Here is a 26,045-nt window from a genome sequence, read left to right as displayed (position 1 = left end):
TTTCTAGCCGGGACCTAAAAAGATTTAGAACCGTATTAACCAGCTTGGTTACATGAAGTGAATACTGATTTATATGCACAAGTATTAGGTTGGTATTTTATGTATTTATTTTAAGATAATTTAAATATAAATATGTTAAACGAAGGTCGTGGATTAAAACCGTACAAGCCACTAGTATCTTAGTCAGCCGAGATCACGGTCAAACCCAGGGAAGGACCACTTTTATTATTATATTCGTGTGCTTAATTTGTGTTTATAATTCATCTCGTGCTCGGTGATAAAGGAAAACATCGTAAGGAAATCTGCATGTGTCTAATTTCATAGAAATTCTGCCAGACGTGTATTCCACCAACCAATCAGCGTGGAGAGGAAGCCTTAGCCCAGCAGTGGGAAATTTACAGGCTGTTGCTTTTATTGTTGAGTAGAATTTACATTTTGATTTACAATTACTTTTACTTATCTATACATAGCGACTCAAAATTACGTATTAAATATTCTAATAAACTAACTGAAATTCAGTATATTTTGAACGTATCATAAATCCTTAGTTACTTTTCTCAAATTTTTATCAACAAAACTCATTCGTGCAAAGGTAAAATTTACATACAAGACATGAATGTGAAGGCGTTCCTCGTTCCTAACGATTTCACATCAGTTGCTATGAAATGGTCCGGCAGAGCGTGTGTAATGGGGGACAATTTCGACACCCACCTGAACCATAGTCGCATGTGCGTAATCTCCTTAGTGATATTATTTCCCTCTTATATAGGCCGATAGAAAGTAATATGCTTACAAAGGGATTCCATAAATTGGTGCATATTAAATTTCCCGGCGCAATATACGCTTTTACGAGTCACCAACGTTTTCGATTTCGTCGACTTTGTTGTTATTTATTTATTTTTAATATTCGAAAACTGAGAAAATATTTATTTGTCTCGATAAAAATATATCCTATAGACCGATGGTATCAATCAAAGCTGCGAGTTTTAAAAAATCTATCCTATATTTCCACGTTATGTGATCACAAAGTGATGGAATGATAAATATTTTTCTATTTTTTTTATTTAATGTAAAATGAAAAGTCGGTAAAAAAATCCTTCTACTATAAAAATTTACAGGAATATTAAAACAAGTGACAATTGCCATCCTATAATTTTATTGATCAAAACTAAATCTTTAGAGACCTGATCGCTATGTAGTGATGAATAGACCGAGGAACTGCATCAGTTGTTTAAGATCAGACAACTGTACCTACAAAATATTAGTTTATTGTGTGTGTGCGTGTGTGTTTGTGTGTGTGTTGTTGTGTTGTGTCTGAAGTTAGACTTGCATTATTTTTTTATTAAAAAAATATTGATTGCTATGATTGGTTTATTTAAATTTACAAAGGTAAGGTTATATATGTTAACTTCCAGAATTTCTACGAATTATGCTAAAATCATTATAGAAATTGGAATGTTATGTCAACATACAGATACATGTATTAAAATCGTTCTCTTATCCCAAAATCATTTATTATTACTGCTTGATCCTGATTCTTGCAGAGATCAAAAGACGGATAACGAAGGACGGAAAAGGGTGAACCGAGGTTCCAGGAATAGAAAACCAGAAGTCCGAAAATAGATGTCGAACATTCGAATCTTTTTTTTTTCAATTACAAATAGAAGTTTTTTTTAAAACTCATAAACCATAATTCAAAATTGATTTGTCTGTTGTCTCACAAAATTTTTCAACCGTCAGGGATACTAATATATGTAACATAATGATGTATCTACAGAATTTTTTTTAAACGGAACCTTTCCCTACGAAACGTTTTCCACTATCAAAACATGCGCTTCTGAAACGTATAACAACTACCAAAATTAATCATATAGCGTCAGAAAATTATGTTATTATTTTTACTGTTTATAAATTCTATAATCTGACACGTATGTCAACCTATATATTTACGGTGTTACCAGACATAAATGTAAAAAAAGAACAATGAAAATAAAAACAAAAAAATGTTTAGCTCACCATGCACGGAATTTAAATAAAAAAGGTGTAAGGCCTATTAAAATTTGTCGTCATTATTCAAGCTGTATTTTTGAAACAGAATTTTCAAAAAAAAAAAAAAAAAGAATCATGTGCCGAATTACATTCATTTCCGGTGTAACAAAGACAAAAAGTACCGTGCATACTTCCGTTCCGACATTTTTCAACGAGCATTGTTGTGATGAAATTTTTTCGTATTTCGACTCAACAATGCTTGATTTATTTTCCTTGCTATTTATTTAGAATTCATTTCACTGCATGAGATTGAGGAGATAAAAAGATACACATAAACAACATGATCTTGTGACTAAACTACGGCGACTAAAGCTTAACTTTGGTTTTCACATATAATGTATAAGAATAAATTAATTTTGGTAGTAATAGTTTCAAGAAGAAGTATTAAGTCGAGAGATGCAGCTTACTTTAGTTGCAGGAACTCAAATAGATAGTAAACTTAATTACAATTAAGAAAATCATAAGACTCGCAATATATTCCAACACTTTAAGGTATCGCTTTTATAGTATTTAAATAAAAATGGTTAAAAATGGTCACTTGCAATATTTTATTTCGATATTTAATATACATTTATATCAGACACCAAAACTATATAAATGGTAACAATAAAAAAAGGACTTATTAATAATATTGCTAGTACAGATGTGCCCTTAAATTGTTATTGATTATGTTCTACATCTCGATAAAATAATCATTTGATACTAATCACTACTTCGAGACATTTTAAATATTTAAGACTGCTGTCGCGATGCACGGCCTGCCAATACATTACAACGATATTTTCCATGCAGTGTTTTTATTACTTTCCAGGGTAAAAGATAATGCTGACTTTTATAGCCAACCCTACAGGACGCAAATCATCCTGGAATCATTTTACTTGTGTGTTACTTGTGTATACGTGTAGTAGCGTTACTATATAGATTATTGAAGCTGTGATGTTATTGATATATGCGTTTAACCCAAGTCGTCTTAGTGGGCTCTTACGACGTTTATGGGCTAGTACGAGGTTTCTCGATTCAGCTCTGCCAGAACCACGCTATTCAAGCCTATTCCAACACACTGCACATAATATGTATGTGGTAGAGTTTCAATGTAATTAAACAGAGATGAATAATAAATACAAATGCGTTGCTTACCTGGGTTTGAACCCGCAATCCTCGGGTAATAACGCGTTCTAACCACTGGGCTATCACGAATCGATGTTTATATGATAGATCATTAATCAAGACTTATATTAGACATATGCAAAGAATAAATCATGCTATAAGTTTTTAAAGTGCAATGAACCCAAAATCATTAAGCTTGCCTTTCGAACGGAATTGCCGTCTCACTAACGTTTTTATTATGAACAAAGGTTATAAAAGTAACAAATGAATCGTGTACCAGTCGCCGTCTGCCACAGCTTTCGTGAACTCGAGTGATTAAGAGTTTCCTCAGATTATTTTGATAGATGATTTGTAAAGGCTTCTTTCAATATTAAAACTACCTTTAAAATCTTTTACGTTTTTTAATGTTGCCTTACTTCTTATTTATGCTTTAATATAAAAATTATTTTGTATTGTATTCTGTCAATTGAATTGAAAAATCATTTCAATTAAATTTTGTTCGTATCTAAATGTCTTTCATGTATAAATATCACAAAAATATACTAAATATATCGTTGTAAATCAGTTAAAAATAATCCATAAACAAGCTACCTATAAAAAAAGGAATTTTCTATTACAATTAAATTATAGATTTTTTTTAATACGATTACTTTTATTACTTTTCAGCCAAATAAAAGCGGTATATATGGGTCAGTTTGTCAATTAAGATGTAATATTTAAACCTGCGACGATTTTGACACTGGCCAGTGTGTAACCTATACTATAGTGAATCTATAGAGGCTCATTGTCAATAACAGTACATTCAATATTTTATTAATAATCAAACCTCGACGACCTCTTACTTTAATGCGGTTGTTTGAAAGTATCTTTCAAACTTATGTATCAACCCGTCGTGGCATCTGTTCCTTGTCTATTTTATTATAAAACAATGCTACTTAAAAATGTATAAAAATAATTTATCACAACAATATGATAAATCGTCGAATAAGTTGTCAGTATATCTCGTACCGTCCCAAATTTGTACCCAAACACAACCATACATCATAAAACTTTGAAACTCGAGTTTCGTTGTGTTTTATCGTACTATTGTTTCAGAAGTGGTAAAACCGATAAGTCCGGTAACCGCTAAACTTCGATTCATGTTGTTCGCGTCACTATTCTCGGTCGGATTGCTTTTGTTCGGAGTTTATGGGTTACGGTTGAAAATGAAATTTACTTTTATATAAATCAATTGCGTGTCAATTATACTATACTTAAATAAAAAAATAGATATTCATTTATTTATTTAAAATAAAATAATAAATAAATATTGCAGAACATTACATAATTATATTACTCTGATCCCAATGTAATTAGAAGTAGCGACGGTACCACAATCATCCAGATCGAAAACAACGTAGAAATCTAATGAACTTTTTGTAGATCTACTCGGCCTGGAAATGTAATGCCCGGGAACTCAGAGTGGCGTACCTACGAAAAAATACTTATTGAAATTATTAACTAAAACCGCTTGTCTCTAATAAAAGTTTTCATAAGAACATGAATAATAACCGAAGTTCCAAGCCTTCGCCCTAACAGGAGCGAATCCTTTTGACTAGCAGCATGAAATAAGTCGTTGTTACTTTGACTGACTCCATTTATCTAAATATGTCTGAGAACGATCAATCCTGCACTTTCAAAGAAGGTGAAACATTTCGGCTACATTCGTAGCTCATAATTGCAGACACCATCAAGGGGCTCAGTGAAAGCCGCTCTGACGTTTCATTCGTTGATAGCTATGAAGCGCGCAGTATGTCGCTCTTTTGATGAAACCATGATTACACCATACATACTCGCATACACCAAATATCCAATCGCGTAGTTTTACTAGATACGCCTTCGTGACACAAATATTTTACATGTTATTACTTGTTCAGTCCCATGCAGGATATATTATATTAATATATAATTGTATTTAACTAATATGACTGTATTTTTAAATGTTGAATAAGATGTTCTATTTTCGAATTTTTCGAACCGGTAGTAGCTTCACCTTATATAGTTGTTAAATGTCGATTGAATAAAGTATATTATGATTCATATTTTTTATTTTATTTTTCATAATAAATACTTCATTATAATATATAGCAATAGCCTTTTTGGTACAAATATTTATTTTATATATGTATAAAAGTACTTAGGTACAAATGAACCTAAACATTGAAACTGCTATCAAATTGAAAGAGAAAATAATTTAATAAATATTTTATTCCCTATTGATTACTGTTCTTATGAAATTTATTGTATCGTACTGAAACTATAATTATTTTTTAATATTACTAGCGATAGTATGATGGCAGTATTACTTTTATAAAAATAATGAATACAGTAAGTGTGGTAAAGAAAAATTGTTATTTGTTTGTTAATTGTTACTGTGAATGATTGATAAACATATTCATTTTCCACTCAAAAAAATCTTACATATAAACACTTTTTACTTAGGTGTAATTGATTTCTCTCATTTATACTTATAAGGTTATAAATATTATATTAGAAAACATCATTTCTGTTTTCGTCTCTTCTAGGTATATTTTAATTGTGTGATACTTTACATATATAGTGAGTTTACACGCCTTTGTATTGCTCGCATTCGAGCTCGATAAAAACGACTGCAAAATGGAAGCATGAAGCCGCGCAATTTTTAAAATGTTGTAGAAAATAGTTTACCACTATTGTTATCACTTATAATTCTATAGTGTATATTAAAACAGTAATGTAATGTCACGTGCGAGTAATAACTCATTGTATATCTTTGGTATAGAAAACTATGAAAGGGAGGAAAATGAATAAAATCGTCTAGTAATGTATCATCAAAAGACATTCGTTCGTGTTCCTGTCAAAATAATATCTTGAATCGAGTTTCTAGCACGTATTCATTTACAAAAATTACTTCGCGTTACTATATTTATATGAGATAGTTTATTGTTTAATTAAATTTTTGTAATTTTAATTATTGGAATAGAAAATATACGAGCAAATGCTTATTATTTTATATTTAATAAATAAATAAGTGTGCATTCATTTCTAAATGATATTTACATAAAAATATACGAACCTATTTTTACTAGAATTGTTTAAATTAATATAGTACATAGTACTATTTATTATACGTTACTTTATATACATTTCTGTATCAATAACTTTACTTATAATTTTAATTGTACGTGCTTAAAAAGGTTTTATTATTATTTGACGAGCATATGGGCTACCTGATGGAAAGTGGTCACCATCACCCATAGACAATGACGCTGTAAGATATATTACCTTACATCGTCAATGTGCCACCAACCTAAGAACTAAGATGTTAAGTCCCTTGTGCCTGTAGTTACACTGGCTCACTCACCCTTCAAACCGGAACACAACAATACTGAGTACTGTTATTTGGTGGTAGAATAACTGATGAGTGGGTGGTACCTACCCAGACGAGCTTGCACAAAGCCCTACCACCAAGTAAATGTACTATTTAAACGTCGTTTTACTTTACTTTAACGAAAGAAATACTTGGATTTGAAATAATAGACTGGTTTATTAAATAAAACTAGGATAAATCAGAGGAGTCAGTAACAAAATATGTATGATTATATTGTGTTTATATTATAAATGCCGTGTTTATTAAATTATACATTATAAGCTAGCTTACTAAAACAACACGCACCTCACATTTTAATAAAGAAGAGTGTGCGAGGCCGCTGTTTGGAGCGGTATATTCAAATTTAATAAGCGAGTCCACGGTACTTTAATAAAATGAACTACCGAGGGATGGCAAAACCGGCGTATTTAGGTATTCACGAAATACTTTTTTGTCCCTTTGTTTGCTTTAAACTTATGCAAATTTAATATTTTTTTATTCGCAAAATCATTTTTAATTTAAGTGTTCAGTTTTTTTTTTTTTTTTAATATTATCTTCATTTTTGTTATAGAAGCTAAGAAAATATGTAAAGGTACGAAAAATAATGCTTTATTCGATATAACATTTCAAGGGTTCCTTGACGGTAATTATTTTCAGTTAATGAACCAACATTTGTAATACAGGATTCGCCTCGTCTAATTATATCGAATACACGAAAAATATTTTATTTATTTTTATCTTGTATTTTAAACTAGGAAACCGCCCCTGCTTCGCATTCATGCAATTCTGATACTAAATAATATAATGCAGAATTTGTTCATTTTCAACATCACTTCAGAAACCTTTAAAATTGTCAGGGTTTCTTTACTATATTTTCCATGTACTATATAAAAAAACCTTCCTTTTTATCTATTTAAATAGACCTCATCCAAATCCTTTGGGTAATTTTAAAGATCTAATCATATACAGGGACAGACAGCGGTAAGCGATTGTTTTATGCATTGTAAAGATAAAGATTCTCTTCCTTTACGAAGGTTATATAAATCTAAGATGTTAATATAAACACACTTCAATAAATTTGAGATTGGCTGATAAAATGAATTAGTTAATAAGTTGATTCATTAATTATACCCAATATATGGACGATTCTTCAATGTTTACTAATATACTCCTCGAGTGTGAGCTCACGTGCTTCAGTGTGTTTAAAATATATTTTCAATTATACTATATTTTACACTCAGACTGAGTTTTTATGTAAATATTTTTATTTTAAAAATTACATGAATATGCAGGAATAAAAATTTAATTATAATTGCAAGTATTAAAATAAAATGTTGGAGAGCAGCTTTAAAATTGTTTTTTATAAGCGGTAGAGCTTACAGAAGGTGTTTCCATAAAACTAAATTCAACTAACTTTTTAATGTGAGCGAAAACGCATTTCTAATTATGCAGCTACTCTACTACAAAGGTAAAACCACAAACAATTATGTTCTTTTGCGGAAAACTTAAGAGCAATAACTTAGCAAATTTATTTTATCTTTGTAGTACTAATTTAAAACCGCAAACATGCCAATTTTTTATGCAACTAGCTCAAATTATTTATTTTAATATTTAAGCACGATTATACATATTTGAAGAATTTTGAAGGGGTAACCCTAAGTTCAGGAGTGTCACAGTCTCGTGTGACGAAAAAATATTTAATGTCGTGTATCCTAACACCTTGTTTCGTTTCATCATATAAGGACTGTTAGAATTGAGAGCATAATTGTGCATAGTAATTTGAATTATTATAATATTGACATGACTAGCTGAAAAAAGTTTCTATCAATAGGTACATCACATTTTTTATAAAATCTTGTGGACAATGCGCTGACTGGAACGTAGATAGAATACTAACAGAACCTTCGTCTTTACTCGCCTTAATTCATTTTAACAGGTAAACTTAACTCGCTTGGTAACTGGGTGCGATTTTATACAAAATCATTTAAGCAACTTCATATGGAAAACACTGGATAACATCTATAAAATGCTTAGCTATTACCAATATAAATTGTTATTTATTACGAGTACAAAATAAATGACTGTTGTGCTATTATAATAACAAAATAACAGTCGTATTTCAGGAACAGCAACTTTAGACCTTATATTTATATAAATAAGGATTGATAATTTTCTAAACTATTTATTACGGCCATAGAGATAAGTCACGTGTTAAACGAACCAGCACAATGCCGTTGTTATGTTTGGGATTATATGACGGGTTGAACTGGATATTTATGAGCTCGTTAGTTCTTTTGGTTTGTTTTTTTACATGATTTTCATTTTCATTTTTAATAATAACAGAAATATTATTATTAAAAATTATAATAATGTACAAAATATTTACTGTAAATACAGGAATTATTAACTGAAAAATTATCAAATCACAACATGTGGATTGTACCTAAAATTGACAGATTCAAATCCCGATGAGCATCCGTAAGGTTTAATCTATTTCACTTTAAACTTTTTTTTCAAAATGTACATATTATGTATGTATGTATATGTGCAAGTGCGATAGTGTGATGGTTTATAATAGTAAGAACAGATCCCAATTGATATAAGTACTTCGAGAAAAAATAATCATTCCTTATATCAATAATGCGCCGACAATCTTTGGAACTAAGATTCCGTTGGAACTAGTCCGTAGCTTCAAAACATATCAATAACAAGTGGAAAAGCTCCTATTTAGTATTGCTGAAACATAACAATTGTTAGTTTTACTCTTTGGTAGGAAATTATATGATGAGTGGATAGTTTCCACCTAGGTCTGCACAAAGCGGCTCTCTATGTGGCTACTAGCCATGTATAAGATAGAATGAATATTTTGTTAACGGTATTGCCTATAAGAAAAATTTCACGCATTTATAACCCCTTTTATAGGTTGATAAGTCAAAAAATATTTACTAGTGGTCACTTAAATTTCTTAAGAAATTCCTGCAGCTTAGGGAATGTATATTTGAGTAAATCAATTTGAAAATTTAGTTGTAAAGTAAATAATAACCGTTTCTATTTGAATCTTCCTTATACATTTTACTCGATTATAACATCGCCAAGATCGGATTTACATTTAATAATATCTAATTCAATTTATGAAGAAAGATTTAAATCAATTTGGAACTATTTCTGGCGATTTCTTTCTTATTTTCCCTTTTAAATAAGTGCTTCAATGATATGAAAACGGATAAATTTAATCTGAAGATATCTCCGTATTACTTCCTTTTGGCTTTGACGTGTAGTTTTCTACCATTAAGTTCGGTCCGCATCGTATTCTTATTATTCCACATCAATTCACTTTAAGAGTTTTGTTCGCGATTTTTATATAATATATTTGCGATGGCAGTAACGTCCAATAATTTAAAAATGTACTTTTTATTATCTCTATGTATACTTAGATCTTTAAAATTACGCAACGAATTTTAATGCGGTTTTTTAATAGATAGTTTTTTTTAATGATTCGCGAGGCAGTTTTTTTATATAAATAAAAATTTTAACAATAAGAAAAGCCGACTTCAAATAAAACATTATTTTAAAATATATTAATGTGCACTAAAAAGTAATAATAATAATTGCGTATTCAAAATATTTTTTAGAATCCTCCGAAGTAAAAGGAAATGAAAAATATTAGACTACTCAAAAGTCGATTTACGATTATATAACGTAGTCATAGTTATTGCTATATTTGGAGCAAAAAAATTATCAAAATCGCTTCACCCAGTCAAAAGTTATGAGGTAATAAACATAAAAAAATACAGACGAATTGATAACCTCCTTCTTTTTGAAGTCGGTTGAAATAGAAAATATAGTAAAAAACACTCGCCAATTTTAGATGTCTCTAATGTGATGTCGTAAATAAACAAATTCTGTAGTATATTTCGGGACGCTCGCTAGTATATAACAACTTTGAATATTTTCACACGTCTTTATAATACTGTTTAATATAAATGACAATTAGTCCAAATAAAATTAAACGTAGAATAACGACTTCCTCAATGCTTCGTAATTTTTCATTAACTTTAAAACTTTCTTGTATCCATAAATAATTCCTCGTTCACAGAAGGAGCAATTAACTTGAGGAATGAAGTATCAAAGGAAGGTTCCGTGGATATTAGCTTACCTTTAAAAGAAGTCCTTTATTTGAACGACTGTTGCCTTTAAAATTAAATTTTATATAAAACGTTAGATACTAAATAAATATACTAAGGACAATCGATAAAATAGTAAGTAAATTGCTTAAGAATATATATCATGGAGAAAATATGTAATTTTATAATTTAATCTGTTTATTTTGATATATCCAGGATATTCTGGGAGAACGGGATAAGTAGCAAAACTGTTATAATTAGTTAAAGACAATTAAAGGCAAAAAATACAATTATCATAAGTGTTTGGTGATTAAATAAAATAAAATATTTTATTATGTGTACATTTTTTTTTAATTTATAGAAACATGGTTTTGCTAATATGATTGTATTTTTAAAATGTTGAAAAATAGTAACTACTGAGTTTCTTGCCGGTTCTTCTCGGTAGAATCTACTTTCCGAACCGGCGGCGGTAGCTTCACTTAATTGTTAAATGACGAATCAAAAGTGCTTGTAAAAGCCCACTGGAATAAAGTTGATTTTGATTTTTAAAAACTAAGTATACAATGTTTAAAATTAAATTTTATACAATTATTCGGTTCTGCCAGAATACCATCGATATGTGCATATGCCAACGATAAGTACCAATTAAAATGGCATGTGAATATGATTAGTCAATCATCGATCGCATACTTTCTGTCGAAGTTAATCATATTCGAAACGTCGGTAAATCTAAAAGACGAGGGCTTGTTTGAAACTAGATGTTCGTTAGCGCAATAGATCCGGTTTCCCTATCAAGGCCTTTCCGGTTAAGCATCTTTGTTAGCACCGGATATCTCCGAGAGCAAGTTGTTAGCAGTGAAATTTAGGAAATACCACTTTATTTTGCATCAGTGGGTTTTATATTTATGTGTAAATACTTTGAGGGTGAATCAAGATTTATTTACTCCCTCTTGGTTTCCTCATTTTATTTCATTACTTTTTTTAATTTAAAAGAAAAGTTTTTAAAACCGAGACATGCAGAATTTTGCACTGTAATTATTTCTGTTTAAAATATAATAGTTAATTTAAATAAACACTCATAAGCAAGTTTATTGTACAAAACAAAGCAAAAAGATTCCGTCGATATATTTAAGAAATAAATGTTTCAAGAAACACGACATCTTATATTTTTCCCAGTCTTCGGACATCCGACAAGATTTATAACGGTTCTTAAAATATCGCTTTGTAATTTCCGTAAAATAATATACGTATTTAAATATTATAAATGTAATAAACATTTTATTTTTATCTGACGCATAAACGAATACCATTGGTGAAACAAAAAGAAAGAACAGGGATAATGTCTGCATTACTGTTTTAGCTTTTTGTTGAAAGTAACATCTTGTGCTTAGAGGAAATTTCTCCAGTCCTGTATAAGTACAAAAAATCGTGCGTTTATGTTTCTAATTAGATTCGTCCACGAGTGCTCGCTTTTGTACCACGCTCGTTAAGATACCATGCAGATGAGTTGAATGTAAAGAAAATATATGTACATGTTTTAAATTACATAAAGTTCTTACACAAAAGAATTTTACGAAAATTTAAAATAGTTATCAACGTAAGTATAATTTCTAAATGGTGATAAATACATACTTTTCATAAAACCAAAATGATGACGAATTTTCTTGTGGTGAATTAAAATAATACTTTGGTATTATATTTGTTTTAAAGAGTGTGTACGCATTTTCAATTTTTATTATCGTTTATACAAACTAGTATTCAGATAATTGAGATATATTATTTCCAATTAGGAAATAACACCACCTTTTTTTAATCCTTTTTCGTTCATTCGGTTAAGATAAACAAAAGCAACAATGAGGAACCCTTGTCTATTGAATTGGAAATAACTGCGGCTTGGGTTCGAACTTAGAGGTCATTGGTAGAAAATTACACTTCAAAGGCAAACCGAAATAATACCAAAATGTCCTCTGATTAAATCTGCTTTAACCCGCATTTCTGTTACATTGAGCTGGTTAATTGAGTGGAAATAAAAAGTACGTTATTCTGCAATGGAGTATAATCGATATGCCACAAATTAAGCTTTCTGTTTAATACAAGCGCTACCACACATGTAGCGTACTATGCTTGTTAATATAGTTTCATATACTGCCTGTCTCGTTTGTTTAGTGGCTAGATATAATGCTGCATGTTCCAAAGGTTATAATCACAGGCTAGGTTCAGATCAGACTGATAAATTTTATTGGATTTGACGTTTTTTAAGAGAGTTTGAAGAGTGTACTCCATGTTTCAGAAAGCACATAAATCCTTTTAGTCCTACGTCTAAACTCTTACCGGTTACTTTGGATTGCGGTCCCATCAGATTATGAGATAGAGTGTATGTCAAGTCTTTGCACACACACTTGTGCACTAAATTATATCCTGAGTTTTTAGTATCTTTGGAGTCCGTGACCAAATCAGTCATGTAACCATCATAATCAACATTATCATCATCATCATGATCATCAGCATCATTGCCATAATAATGATCATCATTCTCCTGCCCTTATCCCAATTTTATTTGGGGTCGGCACATCATGTCTTCTCCTTCCATACTTCTCAGTCAGACGTCATCTCGCAAGTAACATTCTTTCTAGCCATGTCGTCTTTCACACAATCCATCCATCGTTTCCTTGGTCGTCCTCTACCTCTATATCCATCCACATCCATGCTCAAGGCCTTCCTCACAAATGTTCCTCATGTCACTTTCAAACTTCCTCTTATTTACTCATTCCTTACTCTATCCATTCACGTAACACCCCACATTCCTCTCAGCATTCTTATCTCCGCAACATGCAATTGTCTTTCAGTCATCCCTTTTGTAGCCCAACACTCTGATCCATACAGAACAGCAGGTCTGATTATATAAGTTTAAGGGGAATACGGGGGTCACAAATTGTTCCCGTAACCTGCTGCCATCATAATGATCATAGTAATTTAATAATAATAAATTGCTTTATTTTCTTTAGAATTGCTAGTGATATAAATATTTTAATCTATTTGAAAAGTAAAAAGCCAAGCACTAAAATTGAAATATATTTTTTTTCGAAAACAAAATAACACGGTTTGTTATACGTTTTGAAACGGCAAATGCTATCAGCAATATTATTTAACCATTAGACAATTAATCCGGCATCAGTTCAATCAGTCTTTTTGTGATTGATTTCAGATTTATCGTTTCGTTTTATATTCTGATTGATACATTGATAAGTACAAAATATCAAGATAACATAAATAATCAATAATGTTAAAAAATAACTTTAATCGAACATGTTTGGCTTCAAATATATCAAATGAAACTTTAATTATAGTCATTGCAGAAAGTTATACATATCCTGTAATTAAAAATTTTGTAGATAAATAAGTAGTGAAGTACGTAGCTTAAAAACACATGGAACCTTAAATATGTTATTATATAAATCACTTAAGAAAAGTATGGAATTTCTTTGAAACTTTGAAAAATATTAAATTGTATTTTTAAATGAGTTACAATTATACAAATACAAAAAATATACCTAATGGAATTTATATATCTACAAAATCAACAATAAGTATTTTATGTATATTGTATCACGATCGAAACATTTTGATGTCATTGGCATAGTTTTAGGAATAAATCAAGAAGAATCATCAAACCTAATGAATGATATTATAGAAAGTTAAACTTTGAGTCGCAGTACATAGATTCTTATATAAAATAATACTATAAAACCAGCTTAATAATCTCAGTATTGTTATAAAGTATTAAATCCACGCATGCAAGTTTCTTAACAACATTTCATATCCAGTCAAACAGTGGATAAATTATAAATACAAGTAAATTCAGCAATGCTTGCCTAGATTTGAAGCTGTTAAGATATACATTTCCTATCTAAAGTAAGTGATAAAAAAGTTAATTTAACATTCTTAATAGTAATTAATTATTAAGTGTTGCTATATAGCCTTAAGCCAATTTAAATAAGGATCTGATAAGATAACAGCTTGACTTTGTAAAACAAGAAGGAAAAAGTAGAAAATAAAAAATAATAGAACCTTGTTGGATGCATAACGTTTTTTTTCAACCGACTTCCAAAAGGAGGAGGTTATCAATTCGTCTGTATTTTTTTTTTTTTTTTTTTTATGTTTGTTACCTCATAACTTTTCACTGGGTGGACCGATTTTGATAATTTTTTTTTTGTTTGAAAGTTTATTTTTTTTTCCGATGATGGTATCCATGTGAAAACGACATAAGTCTTAAATTTGCATTATGCATATGCGCGACAAATAGGTGAATAACTGAAAATCACGTTAACCAATTTTGATAATTCTTTTTTTATTATAAAATATATACTTCAAGGGTAATTTGATAAAAGTTTGGTAAGGTTCTGAGCACAGGATCCATGACAAAGTAACGGAACGGAAGGGAACGGAACAATTCTGAGGAGCACGTTAGCGATACTCGGTCGAATCTTTTATTTATAGGTTATTTGGATATTTGAGTCACCTTCCGTAATGTGGTTATGTTTATGTAATTATCATAGTCGAATATTATAATCAACTAGCTACCCACCCCGGCTTCGCACGGGTGCAATACTGATACTAAATATACTACAGAATTTGTTTATATACGACATCACATCGCAAACTTCTAAAATTATCAGTGTTTCTTTACTATATTGTTCATGTATTATATACACAAACCTTCCCCTTGAATCACACTATCTTTTAAAAAAAACCGCATCAAAATCCGTTGCGTAGATTTAAAGATATAGGGACAGAGAAAGCGACTTTGTTTTATACTATGTAGTGATGGAACTCCTATACGGCTCGTAGTTAGGGTGCGATATGGGGCAGAATTTCTTACTATATTTAATCAAATTTTGTGTATGTGATGTGATGTCATATGATGTACGAAATATAGTTGGTCTTTTTCAAAGTTTTTTTGCTGAGTTCGATTACAGCTCTTTCGAGGGATCCTTGTAGTTTACGCCGCGTGACGTATTAAATCCGCATTTTCGAAAGTCTATTTTTGCTTTATTCGCAAGTTTCCTTTGAAATTGTCCTCGAAGTAGTTTCTGACTCATATAAACGGAACGCTTAATCTATCCATATTAAAAAAAATTAGTTAGTCAACATCAGCTTCACTTAAAATAAAAAAATAAATAAAATTTTAACAAAAAGAAAAACTGACTTCAAACAAAACACTATTTTAAAACAAATGAATATGCACGAAAAAGTAATAAAAATAATTGCGTATTCAACATATTTTTTAGAGTCTTCCTAAGTTAAATGAAATGAAAAATATTAGACTACTTAAAAGTCGATTAACGATTATATCATGTAGTTATAATTATTGTTATATTTGGAGTCGGTGTCCGCCAATAAAACCCTACAGCATATCTATCAAAAAACAATACGAGAATACTTTAACAAATATGTTTTTTACAAATTACCTTTTACACAATAATATACTGGATCAATCAAGGGGCTCGTATCGCTTCTTTCTTTTGATTGTTGGGACAAGGGCACCGTGGCTGACACCGGCTCCAAATATACCAATAACTATAACTACATGATATAATCGTTAATCGACTTTTAAGTAGTCTAATATTTTTCATTTCATTTAACTTAGGAAGACTCTAAAAAATATGTTGAATACGCAATTATTTTTATAACTTTTTCGTGCATATTCATTTGTTTTAAAATAGTGTTTTGTTTGAAGTCGGTTTTTCTTTTTGTTAAAATTTTTTTAAACGGTATATATAAGTGCGTCTTGTACAAACGAATCTTTAAAACAATAGAATAATGTTAAACCTTTTTTATGATTTATTATTTTTATTTGACTATAGTAACATTCAAAATAGCGATACTTGTGGTTTCATTAAATATCTTATAATATAAATTTATATTAAGAGCTCTCGTGTTCGGTAAGCATTTCTAATTTACCAGGTGTTTAGCAATATATATAACTGAATAATTAAATGCTAAGGAAATAAAAAATGAGTTACAATTAAATGGTTGTTCCCAGTATTTGGCAATGCATTACACTAGTAAATTTATTTACCAATATAATATTTTATTTTTAACCTTAATTCGCCTGTTAGTCCTTAAATAGACAAAAATGTTAGAGAATCAATTAGAATTTTTCAAAACTATAAATGTAGAGAGACGAACTCAAATAACTGTACAAAAACCTTGGACAAGCTCCACTCTTTTTTTTTGTTGACGCAGGGTAAATCTTCATAGATACCCGAACTCCTAGGGGGGAGGCCGGGTTATGTGAGATTGTACCGTGCGTTGCTCCGCTCGTGGCTGGCGGAGCCCTTCTCAGGAGGGCGAAGATGGTCTCGCCCTCCCCGCACCCCTCGCTGGTGCGTACACCGGCAGTCCGGGGCCATACCGGACTGCGGTCCTCCTCTCGGCCGTATGAAAACGGATGCGTGAGACCCCCATCTCACGCACCCACGGCCGGAGGGATTGCCCTATTTATTCCGCCCCGGGCACTGGGGCTTGGAGGCCGTGAAGGCGACCCGCAGGTCACCTCCGCCGGGCAGGATCGGCCCTCTCCCGAGCCCGCCCCGCATTCTCCTTCTGGACCATGACGGTCTCACAGAAGTTGACTACGGCCTCCCACGTCGATTACTGCGTAGCATCGCCGACACGACTGCTCGCAGGGAGAGATTTCGCCCGATTTGCTGAACCAAGACTTTCCTTTCCGCAGTCCACGCGGGACACGCCTCTAGCGTGTGTTGGGCATCGTCTTGGTCCGCTCCGCAGTGGTGGCAAACCGCCGTTGCCTCGCGTCCGATCCTACACAGGTACTCTCCAAAAGCTCCACTCTGAAGTCACAAATAGCTCAATTTCTGTTTTTACCATAATTTTTTTTTACAAAATGTATAATGGAACTTACTATGCCCAAAACAACTTACCTGTCTTGCGTAAAAACTAATAATAGTTTAGAAGGAAAAAGAAGTTCGTGAGAGTTAAGGCGGATAAAATACAAAACTACTTTGATCTCGTTAGTAAGGTGGTGAATATTGTAAAGGTAAGAATGATTTAATGTTTGACCTTTTTTTTATATAATCATTTATATTCTTAAAAGTTTATAAACATAAGAACTAATAACATTGATTGCTTAAATATACACACATATGCCCTTTTGGATAGAAGGTGGTCTTTCGGTTTACATGGTCTCTTTTGCCCAAGGAGTTAAGGCAGGCTTTTCTGCCACGGTTCTCTTAATGACACAATAAAAAGAGCTCTTGCCATTTTCGACGTTCCTGCTTTAACTGAGCCTCGTGAAATTAGTCGTGATGATGGTAAGAGAACTGATTCATTATCATAGGTTCCCTGGGAAGGAGGACGGGCCCTTGTGTGGGACCCTATTTGCGTGGTCACGTTAGCCCCGTCTCATATACGAAAAACAATGTTAAGAATCGGTGACGCTGTGGAAAAATCTGACGCTAAAAAAATATCTAAATATTAGTGTCTTATGTCAAATTACTTTTATGCCAATTTGCTCTCGAAACACTTGATCCTTGGAGTAGTGGTGCAAAAATGTTAATGGAAAATATAACACCTCGCCTTATTGCCTCCATTTATATTCTTGTATTTAAATATATTTTTGGGCACTTAATTTGTAAAATTAAAAAATGAGAAATAATATTAATGCTTTTAAATAATTGCTAGCATTCAATCAGCGTACAAGGCAGTTTCCAATGAAATTACATTTGTTAAAACATAGCATTACACGGCTTTTGAGGTCTTAACGACTTGAACATCTGCCTCGAAATTAAAATACAGAGCACGTACAGCAAAGAGATTCATGGATACAATTTTGATGTGTTTTTATAATTATCGTTTTTGGTTAAACTTTATAACAATTGTGTGTATGTACTATTCTTGCTACCATAACGACGTAGTCTAGTTTAGGTAATGGAATATCCATGCAAATATTTTAAATACAAAAGTATGCTTATTGTTTTAGATTTTTAATGTAGCGCAGAACAAAGGATCAACATGAAATTTCTTTTAACATAACACAGGCTTTTTATTAATTCAGATGTAGAACCATTGTGGATCAAATTTCTAATTTAATATCATGCTACAGCGTTTCATGCTTGAACTTACGATATCTACTCGATAAATTTTCGTGCTAGAAGTTACGTATAATGTCCATGTTGGACAAAATAAGCATTATTTAGAAGTACCACACTATTTCATCACCCTTCAACCAAATACAATTCACTGATTTAAATTTATATCTCGCAAGCCTCTCAGAAGTTACTTAGGACTCCAATGAAGTCGCGGGAAGCATCTGGCGTCTTGTTTTTATGACATAGGTAAACGGAGGAGGAAATGTACCACGTGATGGTAAGTGGTCACCACCGCCCACAATCAATAGTGCTCCAAGAAAAATTAACCATTCATGACATCGCCAATTCACCAACCTAGGGAAATAATATTATATTATGCCTGTAGTTACACTGACTCGCTTATGTGAATGAGTGAGTGAATCTATTTAGATGATCTTGTACAAAACCACCATTATGACGAAACATTATAAAACGAATGAGTTATTTTTGTATTCGACCAAAGTTACAAAACTTTTGTAAGATGATATCATGATTGTAATATTAGTTAAATTTTAAAGAAAGTTCTCTGTACTTTTCTTACACGTAAACTCGGCCCCCGACCTTCAAAACTCCATTCCATTAAGAGAAGAGTAACATCTTCCCTAATCCCGCCTTAAGTTGTTGCTTTGAAAGTGAAATCCGGTTTAAAAGATTACTTAATCAAATAAATCACTTTATAGAACAAGAAATAAGGTCGGATGTTTTGCGTTCTGACTGTAACACAGCAATATATAAACGCCAATATATTATATATATTATATATATTATATAAGATGACTTATATAATATATTGTATATATTATATAAGTCATCTTATGAATAATTTGCTTTTCTTTTTTTATATACATATATATTTTCTTCTTTTCCATATTTTTTTTATCTTATATTTTGTAAAATTACATTTTATTTGTAAAAACAAATGAAATACACTTAAATGATAATTTCATTACTCACGACGTTCATGGAATATAAAATTATAATTAACAAATTGAATATTTGTTTTTCATTGTAATCTCCTTTGAAAGCCTCAATTAATATTCACTGAAGCATAGACTAGTAATTTTAAGAAAAAAGTCATTTCTATTCGTAAAGCCGGTCATTTGAATTGCTAATACTTTAAACTATGGCAATTTTAGTTTGGCCGTCTGAAGCAATTTCATCTTTTATCCAATTCCGAATTACGACCTGAGGCATACGTTTATTTATTGAAGGAAATTGAAAACATCTTCACGATCTTTTGTTTACTATAATTGACAATAAATACTTCGAAATAGATCATGATTAAAGTTATTTGTCTGTATACATACTAGTTTCGTTCCTTCAACTTTGCACAGTGGTATTATATAAAAAAAATTCGCAACCTTTACCCATAGAAAAAAAAAATCAATTATGTTTAACAAGCATTTCTAATCGTTTACCAAAGCGTATACTATACTTGTATTACATTATATATTTTTTTATAATAAAACTATAGTTTGTCAGACGAGCCTGAAATAAATGCCTTTTCTATCGATATAGGATTTAGTGGAATGCTTCTCTATAAACAGCATACAAGAAAATTTATTCAAATTTAAATTAGCTTTATATAATTATAGCTAATCAACTATAATAGTTAATGTGAAATAGAAGAAAAAATAAATTAACTGACACAAGTAAAAAACTACTTCAATAGCATTTAGGGATTGATTTGCTGGCATTTATTAAATTCTTTTGTCTGTTTCCGAACTTATGATCAGATCTTTACGAAATTGAAATAAGCTAATTTTGTAAACCTCTTTCGATCGAATAAAGAGTTTTTCAAATTATTCTATAAATTACGTTATATTTACATACATATAATAAAAACTCACGTTGACATTTATTCAGCATCTTATTGCTTCATGCATTACATATAATATATAAATCAATGAATCAATATGATAAAGTGAAGCAACCAAGATTGTCACTGGCATTTTTCTTATATATTTAATTAAAAAAAATAATACATATAGTACATCAACACAAAATTAATAAATAAACAAAACATTCAACTGGTTAACTAGCAGCATCTTAATTATGGATTAAAACAACATACAAATTTGGCAACAACAAAACTCATTAGTTAACTAATTTTTCGCACAGAGATTATAATTACGATTCATCGGGGAAATGCTGCTAGCATTCGTGCCAGCATTCTGACATAATTTATACAGTAGCTATTTTTAATTTTAATTTGTACGCTGGTTAAGTCACCCTCATGCAGGAACATAATTTTAAAACAATGTTAGTTCATCGAAGAAGGGTCCGGTTAAAGATGTTATGTCAACATCTTGGACTAACACACTTTGACACATATCCTAACAAGAAAAAATAAATAAATAATAATATATTATATACATAAAATATATATCTATTTATAAAGTGGTTTTACTTGGTGGTAGGGCTTTGTGCAAGCCCGTCTGGGTACGTACCACTCACTCATCAGTTATTCTACCGCCAAATTACAGTACTCAGTATTGTTGTGTTCCAGTTTGAAGGGTGAGTGAGCCAGTCTAACTATAGGCACAAGGGACATAACATCTTAGTTCCCAAGGTCGGTGGCACATTGACGATGTAAGGAATAGTTAATATTTCTTACAGCGTCATTGTCTATGGTTGATGGTGACCACATACCATCAGGTGGCCCATATGCTCGTTCGCCAACCTATACCATAAAAAAGTATGCACATAAAAGTCAGTACAGGCAAGAGCCTCCGGCAAGAGGACATCGGAGGCGGCTCCTCCGCCTTCATCTTCACTGCTCTTCGATCTTCAGTAGTTATTAAGATGATAATGGTAGAATAGTAACTACTGTAAATGTATGTACGCTAAAAATTGTCATAAAAATATTAAAATAAATTGTAAAAAAAGACACAGGCACGCGTAGCTAGGTGAGGAAGGGCCCCGGTGCATAGGAAAAGAATCGGGCCCTCGCCCCCTCTTTCCTAGCCCTCTTTAATTAATAATTACAATTTATTATTATAGATACCAAATAAGAAATCTAGTGCACAGGGTCGTGATTTCCTAGCTGCAGAAGCTTAAGGTTTAGCTTAGAGGGCCCCTGAACTCCGGGGCCCTGGTGCACCGCACCACCTGGCCCTACGATAGCTACGCCACTGCACAGGCAGCTGTGAAAATAATATATATGAAACAACATCATTTACAAGCTTCGTACTGAGCCCCACCACTAACTAGCTGCCTAAAAAACGGCAAACGTTTGGAAAACCAGAAGATTCACCATCCAGACAGCACAGTAGTTCAGTTCCAATTTAGTGGTAATTTAATTAACTTTAATTTATTTTCAAAAATTTTGACTCGGTTGTTATTATCATTGTCATTATCATTATATTATGTAAATACTTCATGGGGCTCTCGTAAAACAACGTATACATTGTTAAAAATTAAACTTCAATCTCTAGTCTATTACAAGTAACGGGAGTGACATAGACAATTTTCCGTATGATGTAAAACTGAAACGAAACGGAGAAGTCTTTTAATGGTGAATGAGCTATGAGAACAAAGGCTTTCAGTAGCAGAGAGTACTAGAGATATCGCCGACATAGCATTTCCGGAATTTCGAAGTATCTTTAAAAGGAGCTATTATTATACGCAGCATTTCTTTTCATTTTACATTTTAAGTATTCACTATACAGAAATATTTTGTCTTGTGTTTATTATACATTCAATTTTAATTTATATTGTAAAAATTTTAAACATTTTAATTGCCTTTTGCTGTTTATTTGTTTACAGAAACAATATTTCATATTAATAAACATAGTCCTTCTGACCTATTTCTGCTTCGGCGGCCTCTCTCAAGAGGGGCTAGGTAACTGCTCGGAACTTATTATATTTGGAGTGCGTATATGCGCTGATACAAGAGCTTGTTATAATAGTACTACCTCCGTTTTTATTCCGATGTCTATTCAAGACTGCTGTAGTGCATTAGGTGCTAGATCAACGCAGATAGTAAACCAACTAAAAAACTCTAGGCTATTACTGAGAATTTCTCAACAGATATAACGCTAATAATATTTTATTGACCCAATCTAAATTCAAGCCCAAAACCTCGGGATATTTAGTCTGTCTTCTAAACTAACTATTAAACCAACAAAAAATTATGACTCGAAATTCAATGAAATGTTATAAAATTATTTATATTAATGAAAGTTATTAATTTCGGGATATTTACGATGTTTTTATTTCTGTTCGGTGGAGCTCGATATTTCATCATTACCTACGAATGTCTTGTTCACGAGACTGAAGTTTGCGGGTAGATGTTGATAATGTTAGAAGTGTCCATATCGGACTACCTCTTTTCTCGTAAGTTTGCTGCGTAAACACTAGTAAAAATGGTAGGGGGGGGGGGGAAATGACAATAGTAGTCGTGACCGGTAATAAAACATGGTAAATATCCCGAAACTAATAATTTTAATAATAAAAATAACCATGTTTATTTAAAATCTTATATTTACATTAAGTTTATTTATCGTTAAATTTTATAACTGTACATTACTACGGTAACACTTATTATATTTTCGAATAACGAAGTAATTATTAACTCCCGTATCGGAAATACTAATTGGCATCGTACTTGATTGGAGCGATCTTTATTATCAAGAGAGTTGCAGAGATAGTCTCTTCGTCGCCGGCATCCACTTTAGAGACCAATTGCATCTAAAATTGCGGTAATTTCGAATCGAATGCGGTCTTTAATCGACCTAAAACGGATTTTATACCAATCGAATCTTTTGTTTAATATTCAGTTCAAAGAATTTTATTAAATACTTTATTTTTTCAACCGACTTCCAAAAGGAGGAGGTTATCAATTCTGGGTGGACCGATTTTGATAAATTTTTTTTGTTTGAAAGGTAGTGCTTCCCGTGGGGTCCCATTTTTTTTTATTTTTTTCCGATGATGGTATCCATATGAAAACGACATAAGTCTTAAATTTGCATTATGTATATGCGCGACAAATAGGTGAATAACTGAAAATCACGTTAACCAATTTTGATAATTCTTTATTATAAAATATATACTTCAAGGGTAATTTGGTGAAAGTTTGGTAAGGTTCTGAGCACATGATCCATGACAAAGTAACGGAACGGAAGGGAAAGGAACAATTCTGAGGAGCACGTTAGCGATACTCAGTCGAATCTTTTATTTATAGGTTATTTGGATATTTGAGTCACCTTCCGTAATGTGGTTATGTTTATGTAATTATCATAGTCGAATATTATAATTAACTAGCTACCCACCCCGGCTTCGCACGGGTGCAATACTGATACTAAATATACTACAGAATTTGTTTATTTACGACATCACATCGCAAACTTCTAAAATTATCAGTGTTTCTTTACTATATTGTTCATGTATTATATACACAAACCTTCCCCTTGAATCACACTATCTTTTAAAAAAAAACCGCATCAAAATCCGTTGCGTAGATTTAAAGATATAGGGACAGAGAAAGCGACTTTGTTTTATACTATGTAGTGATGGAACTCCTATACGGCTCGCAGTTAGGGTGCGCGATATGGGGCAGAATATCTTACTATCTTTAATCAAATGTTGTGTATGTGATGTGATGTCATATGATGTACGAAATATAGTTGGTCTTTTTCAAAGTTTTTTTGCTGAGTTCGATTACAGCTCTTTCGAGGGATCCTTGTAGTTTACGCCGCGTGACGTATTAAATCCGCATTTTCGAAAGTCTATTTTTGCTTTATTCGCAAGTTTCCTATGAAATTGTCCTCGAAGTAGTTTCTGACTCATATAAACGGGACGCTTAATCTATCCATATTAAAAAAATTAGTTAATCAACATCAGCTTCACTTAAAATCAAAAAATAAATAAAATTTTAACAAAAAGAAAAACCGACTTCAAACAAAACACTATTTTAAAACAAATAAAAATGCACTAAAAATAATAAAAATAATTGCATATTTTACACATTTTTTAGAGTCCTCCTAGGTAAAATGAAATGAAAAATATTAGACTACTTAAAAGTCGATTTATGATTATATAATGTAGTTATAATTATTGTTATATTTGGAGTCGGTGTCAGAAAAAAAAAACCCTACAGTATATCTATCAAAAACAATACGAGAATACTTTAACAAATATGTTTTTTACAAATGACCTATTACACAATAATATACTGGATCAATCAATCTTTCTTTTGATTGTTGGGGCAAGGGCACCGTAGCTGACACCGGCTCCAAATATACCAATAATTATAACTACATTATATAATCGTAAATCGACTTTTAAGTAGTCTAATATTTTTCATTTCATTTTACCTAGGAGGACTCTAAAAAATGTGTAAAATATGCAATTATTTTTATTATTTTTAGTGCATTTTTATTTGTTTTAAAATAGTGTTTTGTTTGAAGTCGGTTTTTCTTTTTGTTAAAATTTTTACTTTATGAAGTAATAAGCTTGATATAGTCTGAGTGAGATTTGCTCTTCGTTTGTAATCGAAAAATTCGAGAAATATCTTTATACTCATTTCTCTGAATTTATTAATAATCATATATTGTTATTTAATTTTTACTTTAAAAGGAGTTTTTCAGAATTCGAATAAAAATTAGTTTGATTTTGATTTTGGTCATCGGACATCATAACTCAATATAGCTTTAACTCAAAATCAATAAGCAAAACAGGAATGAAAGCTTACTTTTAGAATTTACTTTGGTTTGTTAGGAGGCGTAAACATTTCGACTTTGTTTCTTGAATCTTAAATAAAGATACAAATATTTCTTTTTACTTGTTCGTTTAAACGAAGTTAAAAGATTTGTACGCTCGTTGTGTTCTAGACCTAATTAGATTGTTAGTCGAATTGACAGCCAAATGACATTGCGGTATCCAGCGATGCGTCATTCAGCCTCCTCCATTTTCTTTCGAAAATAGACAATGTAATTCTTCTTTACGTTAATAAGATACGTGACTATGATATTAGTGACCTAGTTTTGTTACAATGTTTACTTTTATGAGTATTGCCATTCTTAAAGAGTTTGTTTCGCCCTTTTGTTACTATAACCTATTGTGAGCATTGTTCCTTCGACGTGTCCACGTATTATTTGAATGACCATAAATAATTAATGAAGTATAATAATTTTAATTATTTTAAACTCATTTGTCAATTAACACCAATAGATACTACCGATATTTATATTTTTGTGTATTTTGCAGTAATATATACAAATTATA

The sequence above is a fragment of the Vanessa cardui genome, chromosome 14 (genome assembly GCF_905220365.1).
Source record: "Vanessa cardui chromosome 14, ilVanCard2.1, whole genome shotgun sequence".
Taxonomy (NCBI): domain Eukaryota; kingdom Metazoa; phylum Arthropoda; class Insecta; order Lepidoptera; family Nymphalidae; genus Vanessa; species Vanessa cardui.
Note: the sequence above shows the minus strand (reverse complement) of the source record.